Below are 17,875 nucleotides of genomic sequence, written 5' to 3'. Positions count from 1 at the left end.
AGGGAGAGAAGGAGACAGAGAATCCCAAGCAGGCTCTGTATGGTCAGCTTAGAGCCTGACACCGGGCTCAAACTCACAAAAGTGAGATCATGACCTGAACCGAAACCAATGAGTCAGTTGCTTAACCAACTGAGGCACTGAGGTGTCCCTCAATTCAACATATTTAACTTATTTTATTTTTTTAACTTTAAAAAAAATGTTTATTTTTGAGAGAGAGAGAGCACAAGTTGGGGAGGGGCAGAGAGAGAGGGAGACACAGAATCCGAAGCAGGCTCCAAGCTCTGAGCTGTCAGCACAGAGCCCAACACGGGGCTCGAACCCATGAACCACGAGATCATGACCTGAGCCAAAGTCGGATGCCCAACTGACTGAGCCACTCAGGCGCCCCTCAATTCAACATAGTTTAAAAGGTGGGCAGGAGGCGAGGGGGGAGGGGGGGTTTTGTGAGTATCTGTCCTACCGGAAACATCTACTGAAATGTCTTAGAAGATAATCCTGCTATAAATTCCTTCCAAAAAACTGTGTTTCCTTGGCTCCTATCTTTCAGTCTCTCAAAATGCCTGGCTTGGGAGCAGAATGATACAGCCCCTGTTTTGATTCCCTTACATGAAAGCCCACTTACATCGAGATGCATCTTTTGGGCCTTACATGGGGCCCCAACATCGGGCCCCAACCAGGGGACGCTCCCACCACGTCCGGAAGCACAGGAGTCCAGGCTGATCCCGGCGGGGGCCACCGCTGGAAAACCTCAACAAAGCTGACCGGGTTGAAGTGACACCATGCAGGAACCTCGTAGCCAAGTTTTCTTCCATTTTTGCTGCTGTCCTGCTCTCCCTGAGTCTCCTTCTGAGAGATCATTGTTGCTTTGAAATTTCTGGGCAGAATGAAATTGATCTAAAACCCGATTCATATCTGGCTCTTGGCGGGGGGGGGGGGAGTGGGGGAGATCTCATCGTGCAAAGGGAGCTTTGGATAATTTTTTGAAGGCGTACTGTCCAAAGACATTTCTTCTCCCTCTTAATTCTTCCACGTGCATATTCTTTGAGAGTTGAATTCCCAGACACCCTGTAAAGGAGAAATTGACGGGTTAGGGGCGCCTGGGTGGCTCAGTCGGTTCAGTGTCCAACTGCAGCTCGGGTCATGATCTCGCGGTCCCCGTGTTCGATCCCCGCTTTGGGCTCTGTGCTGACAGCTCAGAGCCCAGAGCCTGCTTCGGGTTCTGTGTCTCCCTCTCTCTCTGCCCCTCCCCTGCTCATTCTTGTTCTCTCTAGGGCTGACCTAAAGTCTTTGGCCTCCACATTAACATTTTGGCCTGAATCAAGTGCCTTGTTAAAATCCTTCCAATTAAGTTTATCCTTTCATTTGGTAGACTATTAAGTAGGCATCCCATCAATGCTGGAAAGCGGGTGACCTGATCTGGGACTGCAGCTCAGCCACCCGCAAAGTGACCTTCGGCACATCATTTAACCTCTTCGAGGCCATTTCCTCAAACCTGCAGTGTGTGGGATGGATTTAAATGCATATATGCAAAGTTCCTAAGCCACCGCAGCCATTCAGATGAATAGCATCTATTCGTCACCATTGTTGCCATTAATTTCAATATCCCGTGAAGTCAGCGTAGACCTGGTCCAAGGAAATCAAGACAGTTGAACTAAAATAGTGCACGAATTAGGGCGCCCGGGTGGCTCGTGGGTTAAGCCTCCGACTCTTGGTTTCGGTTCAGGTCACGATCTTACAGTTCGTGAGTTCAAGTCCCGCCTTAGGCTCTGCACTGACAGCACGGTGCCTGCTTGGGATTCTCTGTCTCCCTCTCTCTCTGCCCCTCCCCTGCTCGCTCTCTAGCTCTCTCTCAGAATAAATAAATCAACATTTTTAAAAATAAAATAAAATAGTGCACAAACTCCTTTGTTCTTCAGGACGTTTGAAGCTCTACGTTCAACAGGACACACTTCAGCAGAATCGAGACAGGGTTCAAATCAATAGGTCTGGAATCTACCAGAATTAGAGTGTTTGTGATTAGGTACGCTTAAGTCTTTAATAAAACGGAACAAATGCAATTTATTTTAAAATCACTCTAGCATGGCTGGCTTGAGGTTTTTATTACATTCGATCGATCCTTTTAATGACAGGAATGAGTGGTAGGGAGGTAGTCTACTTAATTGCATTTTGATGAAGGGATGGATTTTGAAATCTTGATAAACATGATTCAAAATGACAAATGCGATTCAGAGAGACATAATAAGTGGACTTTGCAATAGCTATTGACAGTGAAGAAATCTTGAGGAGAGGGTCCACATCCATGTAACCTTCGTCCTAGCCTGGGAAAAATTCATTTCTTACACGGTGGTTTGCAAAGTGTGACAAGAACAGCACTGAGGTTGATTTTAACAAGTATGTTGAAAACGCGATTACTGAAGAAGGTAATGAGATGTTTCTTTTCGTTGCAGGAAGGAGAGAAAGTTCCTCTCCCTGAAATTTTCACGTCGGATAAACCCAAGGTATAAGCTGAAAAGAAAATAATTATGTAATTCCTCTGCTTCACGTTATCTCCTTTTTAAGGAACACAAACTATTAGTAATACCCTAGTGAGAATTTTCATACGTGAGTCATTGCCCATGAATCATGGTAACACATCAAAAGGCTTTGATTGGGAAAGATGGAGTTATATGCCCTATTCCCACACTAAAAGAATCACTCCCCTCCCACAGGGGCCAACAGAAAAACATGGCTCTTCAGCCTTGAACTTCAACTTCTTTTCTGTATTTCTTTGCAGTTTGATTTTTATGGGGATCTGGTCTAGGCTGGCCGGCTCCTCTGCGACTGACATTATTTAGGGCTTCCTTCCACGCAGCATATAATTCTTGCTCACTGTTGTCTCTCCCTCCATTGGCTGTTATTTCTGCAAGGATAACATTCAAAAGTCACCGTTTTTAGAGGCTTACAGTTTACAGCGCAGTTTCGTAATTACCTCATTGGAGCATCTTAGCAACTTTACGGAATATAAATTAGTGCCCATTCTACAGGTTGGGAAACGGAGGCATCAGAGCGCGGACGTGACCTCCCAAGGCCCCACACCTCCTCGAACCAAGCCGAGTAGATCTAACCCCTCAGCAGCTCGCCGGCCCCCACCTGCCTGGGAGCTGAGATGCCGAGAGACCCAGAGAGCACACAGGGGTTCTCTCCAGGGAGAGAGCAGGGAGCACGGAGACTCACAGAGCCGGCCGCGTGGCCCAGGGCCACCAAGCACACTGTCAGGCAGGGTGCGGCCTTGCCTGGGTCCGCAGGGCCCCCCGAGACGGCCAGGCACCGAGGACACCCCCGTGAAAGGAGGGGGCCGGTGCACACGGGAAGCTCACCTCTGCTATTCTCACCCGCTGACCCCATCCCCCAAGATACGCACGCGGCCTGCCCCCCACACCGGCCTTCCTGGAGCAGGATGCGCTCCTGTCTGCTCACAGCTAAAGGGGGTGGTGCAAAATCAAACCCAGCCACCGCCTGGGAGGGCGAAGAGACTACGCACGGCGACCCTCCGCGGGGACGGCCTCAAGCCTCGAGGCCGCACGCCCCAAGGCATCATCTCCTGGACTTGATGGGCCCCTGCCTCCAGAATCATTCACCTCTTGCCTGTGGGTGCACAGTGGGAGACGCGGTCACGCGGACAAAATCATAAATGCGGTGCTCAGGGCAAAAGCGGACTCTGTGTTCTGCCCTCTCTTGTCCCTTCCTTCCCTGTGGTCACCCTCGAGGCCCCTTCCCCAGGCCTTGCGCCAGGAGCACGGTGCCTACGACGGACCGCGAGCACAGAGGGTTCACGGTGGCCGGAGGAGCACTGGCCAGTGGGGCCCCGGGCAACCCCGGCCTCCCGGCCCTCGACCTCCCCTCCTCCCGTCTCAGCCGCCCGCAGCCGGTCACGTGCCGACCCCTGTCGTGACCAACACCCTCAGTGCGTCCGAAGCTCATTCTCAGACCGCCGACCGGCTACTCCATCTGTCCGGCTAACTCCACAGTGACCCTAACTCCACATTCCGATGACCCTCTGACCCCACCGGGAACCCACCCCTCCCGTCCGCCCCCAGTTTCTGCTTGTCCTCTCCTGGTTCCTCACCCACCTTGTCCCGTAACTAAGCCCTGTGCTCACTGGCCTGCTGACACCCTCTGCTCCCTGCCCCTCTCGACCCGAGGCCTCCGGATGAAACCACAGCCCTGGTTAAATGGACTCCGCCAGTCTTGGGCCCGCACAGCCCCGGGTGGAGAAAAGCACAGAGTCACGTCCTCGGCGCCCTGGAAATTGGCCATGATGAAAGCGAGCGGGGCCCGAGTGACGCCCCCCAAGCCTCCCGTACTTGTCTAGTCTCCCCTCTCCCTCTCCCCCTCCCCAGCTCATACCTCTCCAACTTTCTCTCTCCAACCCCTCGGGCCTCCTCCCCATCTCGGCAACTTTGCTCCCCCTTCAGCGGGAAAATGGAAGCAGGGAGACCAGAACTCCCACAGGCCCAACATTCCCGCCAGCCTGCAGGAGGGGCTCGCTGCTGGGCCCGCGGCCCTGGTGCAAGGGCTGAGCGGCCGCACCACCGCATTCTCTCTGCTCAGTTATCCCTGTCCACGGACAGCACGCTATACTTCTTCATCTTTTTTTTTTTTTTAATGTTTATTTATTTTTGAAAGAGAAAGAGAGAATGTGAGCAGGGGAGGGGCAGAGAGAGAGGGAGACAGAAGAGCTGAAGCAGGGCTCTGGGAGAGAGCCCGACGTGGGGCTCGAACTCACAAACCGTGAGACCATGACCTGAGCCGAAGTCGGATGTTTAACCCACGGAGCCACCCAGGCGCCCGTCTATTTTTCCATCTTAAACAGAAAGAAATCTCTTCACCTCCTCTCCCCTCCAGCTCCCAGCGGATTTATCTTCCTTTACCACCAAACTTTCTGAAGGAATGGAGTACACATCGCTTCTGCCACCCAAGTTTCTCTCCTCTTCTCTCTTGAATCGACTGCAACCGGGCCCCCTCCCTGCACTGAGCAGTCCTGGAGGCCACCCGTGGTGCGGTCACCAACCGTCTTGTCACCCCCTCCACCACATTTGACACAGCTCATGTTCTCTGCTTCTTAAAGCTCCTTTTCCTGTCCTGGCTCACCCCTACTTCTCAGCCATGTGTCCCAATGCCTTTGTGGGTCCCTCTTCACTTCTGTGACCTTACGTGTCAGCGTGCTGCAGGCCTGGATCTCTGGACCTTTTCTCTCTTGTTCCCATGGGGGCGTTTCATCCACTCTAGTGGCTTATGTACAGGTGGGGCGCTTGGGTGGCTCTGTCAGTTAAGCACCCGATGCCTGATTGACACTCAGGTCACGATCTTGTGGTTCGTGAGTTCGAGCCCCATGTCAGGCTCTGAGCTGACAGTGTGGAGCCTGCTTGGGATTCTCTCTCTCTCTCTCTCTCTCTCTGCCCCTCCCCCACTTGCTCTCTCAAAATAAGTAAGTAAACTTTAAATACTACAATTGACCCTTGAACAACACGGGTGTAGGGGCACCAAGGCCCACACAGTCAAAAGTCCGGTATAACCCAGAAAACATAACTACTAACAGCTTACTGATGACCAGAAGCCCTACTGATAACACAGTCAATTAACACATATTTTGTATGTTATATGTATTATGCACTGTATTCGTCTAACAAAGGAAGCTAGAGAAAATAAAATGTTATTTAAAAACTCATAAGGAGGGGCGCCTGGGTGGCTCAGTGGGTTAAGCATCCGACTTCAGCTCAGGTCATGATCTCACAGTCCGTGAGTTCGAGCCCTGCGTCGGGCTCTGTGCTGACAGCTCAGAGCCTGGATCCTGCTTCAGATTCTGTGTCTCCCTCTCTCTCTGCCCCTCTCCCGCTCATGCTCTGTCTCTTTCTGTCTCAAAAATAAATAAAAACATTTAAAATAAATAAATAAATAAAGATAAAAACTCATAAGGAGGAGCGCCTGGGTGGCTCAGTCGGTTAAGTGTCCAACTTCTGCCCAGGTCATGATCTCACCGTTCGTGAGACTGAGCCCCAAGTCGGGCTCTGCTCTGTTAGTGCAAAGCCTGCTTGGGATTCTCCCTCTCCCTCTCTCTCTGTTCCTCCCCGCCTTGCGCTGTCTCTGTCTCTCTCCAACTAAATAAATAATTTAAGAAAGTAAAAATAAAAAACTAAAACCTCCTAAGGAAGAGAAAACACGTTCACTGTGCTGTATTTATCAGAAAACAAATCCGCGTGTTAAGTAGACCCGCACAGTCCAACCCCGTTGTCGTTCAAGGTCATCTGCGTGAGATGATCTACAAACGTGCTACCTTCAGCGAGAACCCTTCCCTTGAGCTGCATACCCACAACCCAGCGGCTCCCGGGTCCTCACCTGGCTGTGTAACCGGCACGTTAACGAGGCCCCACACGGAGCTCACGGCCCTTCCGGCCGTCTTCCCCAGCTCGCTCGAGACAACAGTTTTCTCATTGCTCAGGCCAGAGACGTTGATATGATCCTTGATTGTTTTCTTTTTTCCCCCAACACACCCGTTTGTTAGCAAATCTCTCGGGCCACACCGTCAGAACATCCAAGATCTAACCACTGTTCACCGCCCCCCCCCCACTGCCTCCACCCTCGTTCAAGCCACTGTCACCCCTCACTTGGGTTACTGCAACAGCCTCTTGGCAGGTCCGGCTGCTTCTGTGCTTGTCCCCTCTATTCTACCCTCAACAAAGCTTCCCGAACCATCTGGTTAAATTCCATCACCCAGTGCATCTCCGTTTCATGCAGAGGGAAGCTGGAGACCTTAGGGGGGACCAGCGCCCTTCCTGGCCGCACCCCTTGTCTTTCTGCCCTCATCCCTGCTGCCCCCACTCACCACCCCCCCCCCCAACTGCCAACAGCCACACTGCTCCCCTACTCACCGGATCCAGACACACTGCCCCCACCCCCCTCATGGCTCCAGCCACACTGACCCCACCCCCCCACTGACCACAAGCCAAGCTTTTCTCCTTAGGATTCATTGCACCCTAACGTACACTTTATGCACTTTACTTACTTGTGTTCGTCGTTCCCCTCCCCTCTCAGACACCTTTGCAGGCTGGGAGTTTTGTCTGTTTGGGTCACTTCCATATCCCGGTGACCAGGAAGGTTCACGGTAGCCCCACTGTGTGCTCACCACTGCGGGTGGCGTCGTGGACAGGAAGGCCTAAGCCCACGCGAAGAGGATGATTCCCTAGCGGTCGCATGGGAGGTACGGTTTCCAGTGCTTACACCCCGAGTACTGCAGAGAAATGACTGCAGCGGGGGCCCCTCTCCGACCTCCCCGCCGTCAGACCACCGAGGCCCAGGTGGTGAGGCCATAGCCTGGTGCCAGAAGCCCCGAGGAAATGGGCCGATTTCGGCCTCCTGCTCTTACCAGGAGTTTGACCTCGGGGAGAACACTTGATCTCTCTAAACCTCAGTCTCCTGATCAGTAAAATGGAAATAATGCTACCACTCCAAAGGTCTATCGAAGAGTTAAGTGAAACTGGATAAAATACTTCCTACAACGCCTGACATAGAACAGCACTTGGAGAATAGAAATGGAATTTATTAGCAGAGAGAAGAAGCTTGTCCATTATCAAAAGGATGTGGGGGGTGGGTGTGCCTGGCTGGCTCGGTCAGTGGAGCGTGTGACTCTTGATCTCGAGGTTGAGAGCTCGAGCCCCACGTTGGGTGTAGGGATCACTTTACAAATTTTTTTTGAAAAAAGGATGCTGAGGGGTCGCTTGCTGTGTCTCTACAGAATGAATATGCTTTGGCCACAGCGGGGAAGGGTCAAGTTCAAATCATGGAAGGCGTGTCCTGTTGTAAAGGGGAGTAACCAGGGGAGCGGCTTCTACAGAGAAGCTGTGACGTCTCACCAGTACAAATCTTTAAAGACTCGTATATTCTGGTTTGTCACAGGCTCTGTGAACCTTTCTGGTTTACAAGGCTGGGATCGGAAAAGAGTCACAAACACGGTGCTTCCCCGGAGATGCTGCGAACCCCACAGCAAAACCTACCTCCGGAAGCTAACAGGTGCACGTTCCAAAGGCAGACACTGCAATCCTCACCCTCCTTTGTTAATTCGCCTCTCCCCTTGTTTTCAATCATATTTTAAGTTTTCATCTTCTTGGTTTGCATTCCGCCCCCCGCTCGGTGTTCACTGACGGAGTGCAAGCACTTAGCCGTGAAAACTGCAGGCTTTTCTAATGGCAGGCGAGAGACAGCTCATCAGAATGAGTAGAGAAACGCGTGTATGCCCCCTCACACTGAAGGCAAGTGGATACTCTCTTCTACAGCATAAACCATCCTTGCGAACATTACTTCCGGTCAAAGATCTGGTAAGATCTTGGGATTTCAGAGAGCATTCTGAAAATAACCTTTAAGCTTGGCACAGTGGCAGTCTTGTAGCCAATGAGGTTTATCCGAGGTGCGATTATTGCTAATTGAAAATAACTTTTAAGGGCTGCTTGGGAGGCTCGGTCGGTTAAGCATCGAACTCTTGATTTCAGCTCAGGTCATGATCTCACACCCGGTTCGTGGGTTTAAGCCCCGTGTCTGGGTCCCCGCTGACAGCACAGAGCCTGCTTGGGATTCTCTCTCCTTCTCTCTCTGCCTATCCCCCACTGATGCTCTCTCTCTCAAAATAAACTTTTGAAAAAAATCTTTAAAAAAAAGAACCCTTAAGATGTCTATAGTACTGATCATCTCACTTAATAGTTTGTTCCTTGGTAGTAATTCCATTGAAATGGACATCTCCATTTTCTAAACGCCTGTGATTTTCATGTGTTAAGCCAGAAAGGGATCACTGCCCCTCCCTTCCCACATGCAAGGTGGTAAAAAACAAAAACAAAAACAAAAACAAACAAAAACCTCAGGACTCTCTTGAATTTGTATTTGAACAAGTCTGTGTCTTGCTTGAATTAACAGCACTAACAGATCAGGGTGACCAGCGCCTTAGCTCCGCCTTACAGGTCTGGTTCTTTGCTCCAGCTGAACCTTAGCATCCCCTGCTGGTGAGTACCTAGGTTAGTAATTTCTGAGTACAATCACCCGGGGAAGTTTGGTCTGGCCCCCGCGTGGTAAAATCAAACCAGCATTTCCGGAGATGGGGTAGAGGCACCAGTGTCGCATTAAATGGTGCCCAGATGGCTCCAGTGGGTTGCCGGGGCTGAGACCCACTGGCGCGGCCGAACCAACATATATCCTACTTCCTGGGACAGTTTTCTACTTGGTTTTGCAGGGCTTTCCTGATAAGTGAAGTAAGGCTCAGTTAGCAAGACAGAAACTATAATATTAATCCAGACTCATGTCATTTACCGCTATAATTCCTCTTCATATGTAATTTTCACAATCCCCAAAGCGCTTTTATTTTGGTGTTAAGATTTGTGGTTAATAAGATCCTCCTTTTAGGGGGAAAAAAAACCTCAGATTTCTCTTTTAAACCCTCCAATTGTTTTCTTTTCAATCAGACCTTTGCCTGGTGGTTTAAAACTTTAAAGGTATCGACCCTCTCTTTTCCTCATAAACAAAAAGCCTTACGTTGATTTATTTATATTTATCAAACTTTTCAAAATGATACTTTATTATTATTATTATTATTGAAACGCTATCCCAGAAGCAGAAACGTCCGTGACAGGGAAGACCTTTGTGCCCGCGTTTCTATATTTCCTATAGAGAGCTGCGCTGTCTCGTGCTGTAGCTAAAAACCACATGGGGCTCTTTAAATTAATTTATAGCAATTCAATTTAGAAATTCAGCTCCTCAGTTGGACTGGTCACATCCCAAGTGCAGTGAGAGGCAACGATGATAGACTGTGCCTAAGTAGAATATGTCCACCACTGCAGAAAGCCAAACGGGGCAGCACTGAATGTGTGACTTAATTTGTACAACCACCTACGGTTTTGCTCCTAGACGTTAATGGAACCCAGGGGCCCTCCCCCTCCACCTGGGGAAGATCCTAAGCCGAGAGGTAAGGAAGTGTAACTTAAAGAGCACAGCCCTGCAGGTTAGAGGGAGCTGTTTCTGGGGTTTCTGAGGTGTAAGCCCTTCGGCTTTGACTGTGAAGGTAGCTCATTTCAGGTGGCTCCTCCAATAAGTATTAATGCGAAGTATTGTTAAAAAACAAAATTGGGGGGGCACCTGGGTGGCTCAGTCGGTTAAGCGTCTGATGTCGGCTCAGGCTGTGATCTCACGGTTCGTGGGTTCAAGCCCCACGTCGGGCTCTCTGCTGTCAGTGCAGGGCCCACTTTGGATCCCCTGATTCCCTCTCTCTGCTCCTCACCCCCTCTCAAAAGTAAATAAACATTTTTTTTAAAATGTAACGAAGTAAATTTGAAGATCTAATTGGCTTTGTTAAATAATTCGTGAATGGGGTAGCATCCCATCTGGCGAGAGGAGAGCTCTAACAAAAGCAAGGTTTTTAAAAGCAGAAAGGGGCATTTAAAAAAGAAGAAGGGAACTTGTTAGCAAGGTTTGCATTGTTTAGGCAAGATTGCCTTCTTTTTTTTTTTTAATTTTTTAAAATGTTTATTTATTTTTGACAGAGAGAGAGAGAGAGACAGAGAGAGACAGAGCATGAGGGGCAGAGAGAGAGACACAGAATCTGAAACAGGCTCCAGGTCCCGAGCTGTCAGCACAGAGCCCGACGTGGGGCTTGAACTCACGGACAGCGAGATCATGACCTGAGCTGAAGTCGGATGCTCAACTGACTGAGCCACCCAGGTGCCCCAACATGGCCTTCTTAAGGGTAGTGGAAGGGGTCTGTCAGTAAATTTCCTACTACTGACCAGGAAATTCCATGTTGACTGGTTAAAGGTTACATGGGGATTTGGGGGATTGAATAGGCAGTTGGGTTAGGTATTCAGTCTTGGTTTGCTGACTTGGCCTAAGTGATGCCATTTTGGCCTTGTGGTTTTATTTCTCTCTCTGTCTTTTTTTTTTTTAATGTTTATTTAGTTTTGAGAAAGAGAGAGACAGAGCGTGAGAAGGAGAGGGGCAGAGAGAGAGGGAGACACAGAACCCGAAGCAGGCTCCAGGCTCTGAGCCGTCAGCACAGAGCCCCACGCAGGGCTTGAACTCACCAACCGTAATATCATGACCTGAGCCTAAGTCAGATGCTTAACCGACTGAGCCACCCAGGTGCCCCTCTTTTTAATAGTGTTAACATAATCAGCAGAACCGGGGAGACAGGTGACACAGGCACTGATAGGGACCGTCAGCTTATCAAAAGAAAGACTCTTCTCAGCCTAGAAGCCCAAAGCTGGGCTCATGATTCCAAATGTGTGGCCACTGCAATGGCAAGGACTTAACCAATCAAGGGGATCGTGACAGCCCTAAAAATCTGATGAGGGCAATTAGGCAAAAAAGAAAAAAAAGAAGAAAGAAATACAACTATCACTATCTGAAGGTGACATAATCTTGCATATTGAAAATTCTAAGAAATCCACTAAAAAACTATTGGAATTAATATGTTTAGCCAGATTTGCAGGGTACAAGATTAATATACAAAAATCAGTTGTATTTCTATAACACAACAGTAAATAATGCGAAAATGAAATTAAGAAAACAATTCCATTGGGGTGCTGGGTAACTCAGTTAAGCCTCTGACTCTTGATTTCAGCTCAGTTCATGATCATGGTTTGTGAGATCAAGCCCCAAGCTTGGGATTCTCTCTCTCTCCCTCTCTCTCTGCCCCTCCTCTCAAAATAAATAAATAAACTGAAAAAAAAATCTCATTTTGTATGCTGACAGATTAAAAAAAAAGAAAATTCAATCTACAGTGTCATCAAAGGGAATAAAGTAGGGATAAATGTAACGAAATAAGCATAAAACTTGTACTCTAAATATTACAACTATTGTTGAAAGAAATTAAAGGAGGCCTAAATATTGTGAATACAAAGACATTCCATGTTCATGGATTGGAAGACTTGATATTGTTAAGGTGACCAACACTCCCCAAATTAATTTACAGATTCAATGCAATCCTTGTCAGAATCCCAGCTACATTTTTATGCAGAAATCAACAAGTTGATCCTAAAATTCATATGGAATCGCAAGGGATCCAGACAAGCCAAACAATCTTGAAAAAGAAGAACAAAGTTGGAGGACTCACACTTCCCAATTTCAAAACTTAGTACAGGGCTACAGTGATCAAGACAGCATGGTGTGGGTATAAGGGCAGATGTAGAGATCAATGGAATAGGTTTGAGAGTCTAAAAACAAACCGTTACTGACAGTTCAATGGGGAAAGAATAATCTTTTCAATAAACTGAATGGGGACAACTCCATGTTCCCTTCCTTATACCACACACAAAATGAACCCCGAATGGATCATAGACCTAAATGTCAAAGCTGAAACTACAAAACTCTTAGGAGAAAACATAGGAGTAAACATTCATGCACTTGGCTTAAGTAAAGCCCCCTTACACATGACACAAATAGCATAAGCGACTAAAGAAAAAATAAACTGGATTTCATCAAAATTAAAACCTTTCCTGCTTCCTAGGATATCACCAAGAAAGTGAAAATCCAACCCACAGACTGGGGGAAAATATTGGCGACTCATATCTCTGATAAGGAATTGCATCCAGAACAAAGAACACTTACAACTCAATAATAAAAAGACAAATAACAGAATTTAAAAATAAGCAAAAGGTAAGAACAGACACTTCTTCAAAGAAGACACAGAAATGGCCAACAAGCGCATGAAAAGATGCCCAAAAATGGCTCATTAGCCCTTGGGGAAATGTAAATTAAAACCAACACAAGATATCACTTTGCATCCATTCAAGAAATATAATTTTTTTTTAAAAAAGATACCAGGGGCACCTGGCTGCTCAGTCAGTGGAGCACACAACTCTTGATTTGGGGGTCTTGAGTTTGAGCCCCACATTGGGCACAGAGATTACTTTTAAAAAATAATAAAGGTATTATCTATTTTTAGTTATTTTTTTAATTAAATTAATTTAACTTCATGTGTTTAAGTAATCAAAAAGATAACAAGTGTTGATGAGGATGTGAAGAAATGGAAACCTCACTACCGGTGAAAATGTAAAAATGGCGCAACCCCTTGGGACAACAGCTCAGCACGTCGTCAAAGTTACCACGTGACCCAGTGATTCCTCTTAAAGATCTATATATACCCAGAGAAACCCTCCACACAAACACTTGTACATGATCAATGTTGACAGCAGGATGACTCATAGTAGCCAAAGGTTGTAAACAACCCCAAGTATCTATCAACCGATGAACGGATAAACCAAATGTGAACGTAGCCACACAATGAAATATTATTGGGCAATAAAAAGTAACGACGTACTGTGTCACGGCACAGATGAACCTTGCAACATGCTAAGTGGAAGAAGCCGGATACCAAAGACTGCCTGCTGCATGGTTCTATTTGTCTGAAATGTCCAGAAGAGGCAAGTCTATTCAGACACAGTAGATTGGTGGTCTGGAGGGCGGAGGGGAAAAGTAATTTATGTGGGAAGTTCGCTGGCGTGATGAGACGCTCCAAGGTTGATTATGCCACTGGTTGCACAACTCTGTGACCAGGCGGATGCCAGTGAGCTGTACCCAGCAGGAGCGGGGGGGGGGGGGGGGGGGGGGGGAATTGCCTAGTCTGCAACTTAAATCTCAATAAAGCTGTTTAAAAAAAACAAAAAACAAAAAACAAAAAAATCTGGTGAACCTGTGAGTGCTGGATGCCAGCCAGCACCATCTAGAGCCTAGACTCTTCTTCAAAGTGTGGACGGTGGACCTGAAGTAGCTCAGGCTTTCAACCAACTTATTAAATCTGCATCTTCCAACATCCCATAGGCACGCTTAAGCTTGAGAAGCACTGAAAGGCTTCGGACTCAGGAAACAAACTCTAGAGCGACGTAGTGATCGATAGACATTGAGAGGATGTATGTAACATGTACTTGAAATATTTCTTTAAGTATTACTTTGTCTTCTTTATTTATTTTCTGAATCAAGGGTAGTGCTGTGAGATAAATGTTTACGCTTTTATTCAAACACGATAGGCATGCTCCTAACTGATCCCCCCTTACCAAGTTCATCCCATGGCCCCTGTTCTCCATTCCCGCTGCAGTGGGCACTGGCTGGGTTGGGTGCACAGTGAACCCCTCTCTTGCAAGCTTGCTCTTCCGAACACCATCACATTCAGCAGGTGGATGGGCTGGTCCAGAGGCTCCAAGTCAGCTCTATTCACCTGCCTGGCGAGACGGCAGGGATGTCTACCGGGCTGCGAATGTCTACAAAGGAGCCTCCATGGGCCTCTTCAGCATGGTGGTCTTGGAGTAGTGGGATGTCTTTTTATATGGTGGTCCAGGGCCCCAGAGTGTTTGAGTGGGAAGGAAGTGAAAGCTGCCAGTCTCCAAAGGCATGGACCCCAAATTGGCACCGCATCACTTCCATCCTATTTTATTGGTCAAAACAGGCACAGATGGGGCGCCTGGGTGGCTTAGTCAGTTAAGTATCTGACTTCGGCTCAGGTCATGATCTCATGGCTTGTGAGTGTGAGCCCCGCGTTGGGCTCTGTGCTGACCGCTCAGAGTCTGGAGCCTGCTTCACATACTCTCTCTCTCTCTCTCTCTCTCTCTCAAGAATAAATAAACATTAAAAAAAAAGAAAAAAGAAAAACAGGCCAGAAGCTGCCCGGATTCGAGAGAAGGAGCCATAGACCTAGTTGGGGAGAGAGGAAAATGGGAGTCATTATTTAGCGGGTTACAGAGTTTCAGTTTTGCAAGATGAAAACGCTCAGGAGATTGATTATACGACAATGTAAATATACTCAGCACCACTCAACTCTACACTTAGAATGCGTAAGGTGGCAAATTTTGCATTACGTGTATTTGACCACAAGTAGAAATACAAAAAAAAAAAAAAAAAAAAAAGAAAAGAAACTCCCTTGAACAACGCGCTGCCAATTTAAGGCCACCATGTCATACATAACAACAAGCACGCGCCCAATTGCTGCTGACAGTTGGCGATCTCTTTAAGCTCATCTTAGCTGTCTGTAGGGCCCAGGATTTTATCACTGCAAAATTGTGTTGGTGGTGTCATAATTTCTGAAATAAACGTGAAGACAAGACACCACAGAATGTGCCCAGTGAGACTCTGAAATGGGTCCTACAGGGAGGGCGACAGAACCGGATGGGAGCAGGAGCAATGGTATACGTTCATCTGCAGTTCAGATCATGGAATATGTAGAATGAAGCAAAACTGATCATTGGGAACGACTCTCAAATGTTTCATTTACAGGTGAAAAACCAGAGGCCCATAAAAATTACCTGAGGACATGGAGGCAGAGATCATGCTCCTGGATGAGAAGATTTAATACTGTGACTCCCTCTTTCTCCCTGGCTTCTCAGTGGGAGACATGTTAAAGGACAGGGTGTAGGGTCTGGTGCCACCAGTTCTGTGTGCACCCGGCCCTGTTCAGTGTCATAGCTGGGGAGGGACACTGGGGACTTGCCTCAGGGCACACAAATTCAACTGGTGCAAACATGTTAAATCATCATCTTAGAAGAATGGGTAAAACTTGGGGCGCTTGGCTGGCTCAGTCAGTAGAGGATGCGGCTCTTGATCTCGGAGTTCTGAGTTTGAGCCCCACGTTGGGTGTAGAGATTGCTTACATACATACAGACATATATACATACATAAATAAAAGATCGGGTAAAACTTGATATTCTCCCCACTCAGCAAGAGCCTTCCTCCACCTCTCAAGTCATTGGCTCTTGATCTCTTGAACAGAGATGGGTTGAGCCCAACACCCACGGTCAGCTGAGGCCCTTTGGGCTCTTGTCCCTCCCAGGCTCCTGACCTTAGCTGGGGAGCAGCCTCTGTGTCACATGTATACTCCACCTACTGATAGAATCCCAACACAAAGGGTATAAGGAGATCCTCAGTGCAAGTGACATCAAGAATGTGACCAATATTTGATGTCCAAGGGAAACAAAAACAAAAATAAAGTATTGGGACCTCATCAAGATAAAAGCGTCTGCACAGTGAAGGAAACAATCAACAAATCTAAAGGGCTGCCTGAAGAATGGGAGGAGATACTTGCAAATGACATATCGGATAAAGGCTTAGTATCCAAAATCTGTAAAGAACTTATCAAACTGAACACCCAAAAAACAAATGATCTAGTTAAGAAATGGGCAGAAGACATGAATAGGCATTTCTCCAAAGAAGACATCCAGATGGCCAACAGACACATGAAAAGATGCTCAACATCACTCATCATCCGGGAAATACAAATCAAAATCAAGATGAGATACCACCTCACACCTGTCAGAATGGCTAAAATGAACAACCCAAGAAACAACAGGTGTTGGTGAGGATGTGGAGAAATGGGAACCCTCTTGCATTGCTGGTGGGAATGCAAACTGGTGCAGCCGCTCTGGAAAACAGTATGGAAGTTCCTCAAGAAGCTAAAAATAGAACTATCCTACAATCCAGCAATTTCACTACTAGGTATTTACCCAAAGAACACAAAAATATAGATTTGAAGTGGTACATGCACCCCAATGTTTATAGTATTTCGCCAATAGCCAAACTATGGAAAGAGCCCAAATGTCCACCAACTGATGAATGGATAAAGAAGATGTGGCATATATATATATATATATATATATATATATATATATAGTTACTTAGTTAGAGGAATATTACTTAGCCATCAAAAAGAATGAAATCTTGCCATTTGCAACTATGTAGATGGAACTAGAATGTATTATGCTGAGTGGAATAAGTCAGTCAGAGAAAGACAAATACTTTATGACTTCACTCATATGTGGAATTTAAAAAACAAAACAGATGAACATATGAGGGGGAGAAAAAAGAGAGAGGGAAACAAACCACAAGAGACACTTAAAGGTAAAGAACAAACTGAGGGTTGCTGGAGGGAGGTGGGTGGGGGATGGGCTAGGTGGGAGATGGGCACTGAGGAGGGCACTTGTTGGGATGAGCACTGGGTGTTGCATGTAAGTGATGAAACACTGAATTCTACTCCGGAGACCAGTACTGCCCTGTATGTTAACTAACTGGAATTTAAATAAAAAGTTGAAATGGAAAAAAAAGATAGTGGTCTATATTTGAAAGGAAATGTGGAGATGTTAATACTAAATCCAAATGACATGGTTGAGTATCACGGACATTTCTAGGCTGCCAAGACAGATGAGTGATCACACTGACCAGTGTCCGGTTTATGAGTGCCATCAACATAAATGACAAGGAAGTAGGCTATTCGGCTTTCCAAAGGTCAAGACGACACCGAAGCCAGTTAGCAGATTTGGGCCAGATTCCGGAACCAAAGCCCAACTTGTGTGCATCTCTGACCTTTTGACGTAGAAATCCCATTTGGAGGCGTCTACTCTAACCGTAGTGACAGACGTCGTCTCTGTCCAGCATCCATCCTTGTGGGGAACAGCACCCCCTTCCCTGGGGAGATTTCATCTTGGACTAGGAGGCTCTCTGTGGCAGAGCCCCACAGCACTTGAGTAGCTGGGACAATGAGTTGAACTTGGAGGACATCACAGTTCCCCCCAGAGACCACCAGAGGCTGCGGTCGTGGGGGTGGGAGCTGTGCGAGCGGGATGTAGGGATGAAGAGAAAGACAAGACCTCCCAGGGGGAGGAGCCAGAAGCTGCAGACCCATGAGATCTCCCTGAGAGGATGGATGTTAACGAAACCTGTTGTGATTAGTCCACAATACATGTAAATCAAACCATCGTGCCCCTTGCCTTGAATTTATAGACTGACGTAGGTCAATTATTTCTCAATAAACCTGGAAAAAAAAAATAAAAAATTATGAGAAGACACAAAAGTGTAAAAATATAATACCGGTCACCAGGAATAT

At 47.2% G+C, this 17,875-nt stretch overlaps 1 non-coding gene across 1 annotated transcript; it reads left to right on the top strand.

Moving 5' to 3' along the window:
* Window positions 1–8,395: 8,395 nt before the first annotated feature.
* Window positions 8,396–8,531, top strand: LOC122236077. The gene has a single exon (XR_006214276.1). It is a non-coding gene; the product is annotated as a U4 spliceosomal RNA (small nuclear RNA).
* Window positions 8,532–17,875: the final 9,344 nt, after the last annotated feature.

The sequence above is a fragment of the Panthera tigris genome, chromosome F3, assembly GCF_018350195.1.
Source record: "Panthera tigris isolate Pti1 chromosome F3, P.tigris_Pti1_mat1.1, whole genome shotgun sequence".
Taxonomy (NCBI): domain Eukaryota; kingdom Metazoa; phylum Chordata; class Mammalia; order Carnivora; family Felidae; genus Panthera; species Panthera tigris.
This window is presented reverse-complemented; position numbering and strand designations above follow the sequence as displayed.